Raw genomic sequence first — 1879 nt, 5'->3', positions numbered from 1 at the left:
AAAAAAAAAAAAAAAAAAAATGAAAGAAAAAGAGGCAGCTAAAATTGATAACTAACTGTAGCTAAGATATTGGATAATATTAAAGTTTGCAAGTTATTAACAAGTCAGGGTTAGGCAGGGGTAATTTTCCAAGGGTTACCTTTCCTTCAAAATGTGATGTTTTTTTTCCTGAATATATCATTACTTTGACTCATCAATATTTTTGGACAAGTAACATTAGCAATAAAAGCCATCTAAGTAATTTGCCATTGTCTTAACCACCTTTTTTAAATAAAAAAGGTGACTGTATGCATTACACATGATAGTTTTTTCTATGTTCTTCTGGTTAAAGAGCAGATAGAAAAAACTTAAGACACAGCAAGGCTGTAACATGCCAAAGGTCACATAACCTGTAGGTACAGACAGATTTTCTGTGATTATTAATCTACTAAAATATTTTACAGTTCATTACATTACTAAATCCAGTGATCAATTAATGACACACCTGACATACACCCTTCTAGTTTCATAAAAATCATCTCATTAGGCTGGGCGTGGTGGCTCACACCTGTAATTCCAGCAATTTGGGAGGCCCAGGGGGTGCAGATCCCTCAAGCTCAGGAGATCCAGACAAGCCTGGACAACCTGGTGAAATCCCATCTTACAAAAAAAAAAAAAAAAAAAAAATTAGCAGGCCTGGCTGAGGTGGGAGGATCACAGGAGCCCCTGAGTTCGAGGCTGCAGTGAGCTGTGCTAGTGTTACCGCACTCCAGCAGAGTGAGGCAGAGTGAGACCCCTTCTCAAAACACACACCCACACACACGACAACAATAACACAATAACAACACATCAACACCTCCAAGATATCTTATTAAACTCTGTGGATCTGTGCCATTTAAACCTAATTGTTTCAGGTAATTGTCTAAAAACATTTTTTCCCCCCCCGGAATGGAATGTGTATGTAGGCTCAGGGAATAACTCAGTTTATCAGGTTCTTGGCTCTTTTTTCCACAGGTCCAAAAGGATAAATGGATAAAGTGATGCTGAAATAACTTAGAGAACCAGTATTCCAATGCTTCTATTTTAAAACAATGAAGCCGTTTTTAAAATAGAAAAGTATCTATAATTTTGCTTTCAAGCAAACTAGCGTTAACGGAATCATTGCTATTCAAAACTATTTTTGAAGTATCGGTGTATATTTAAAAAATAATTTTTAAAAAGGAAAGCTCTTATTCTGGATTCCGCCACTCCCCCCATCCCCCCGCCCCGCCATTCTCCGCCCTCCCCCCATCTCGTCCCTCCGATGGCTTAAGTCGCATAGCTGAAAGGATTTTGCTCATTTTTTCCAAAACACTTCACGTCTGGGTAGTAGCCAGTCATGGAAAGTTTCAGGCAAATGTTACATTTGGGAGAGGGATGAAGCTCGTCCGGGGCTGCTCTCAGAGGAGTCGCCAGACGACCTGACCTGGGGGCCAGATGCGAGCTGGGACCGGCCGAGTTCCGACAGCCCGGACACACTCAGCCTCGCCAACCCTGCTGACCTCACAGCCCTCGGCTGCGGGGGCTCTCGCCCATGAGTCTCCCAAACAGCTCGAAGCCCCGGAGTTGAGGAGCCCACCGCTTCATAAATGCGAGAAGCCTGAGCCCCCAGTACCCAACTAAGCTAGCCTCGGGGTTGGCGCGGCGTGAAGAAAGTGCTGCTGTGGAGCCGGGCCTGGCTCATCCGCTTCACACGTCAGTTTGACTCCCCTCCCCGCCCCCCACCAGTCCCCCACCCTCCTCTCCGCGCACCCAGAGCCGACAGAAATTTGACTGCTCCAATCTCCAATCAAAAGAGAGGTCGAGGATTTGAGCCAATCGAAGCGGCGAAGGGGGCGTGCCGCTGGCGTTCCCCGCCCCC

The sequence above is a fragment of the Cebus imitator genome, unplaced genomic scaffold (genome assembly GCF_001604975.1).
Source record: "Cebus imitator isolate Cc_AM_T3 unplaced genomic scaffold, Cebus_imitator-1.0 Scaffold268, whole genome shotgun sequence".
NCBI classification, from domain to species: domain Eukaryota; kingdom Metazoa; phylum Chordata; class Mammalia; order Primates; family Cebidae; genus Cebus; species Cebus imitator.
Note: the sequence above shows the minus strand (reverse complement) of the source record.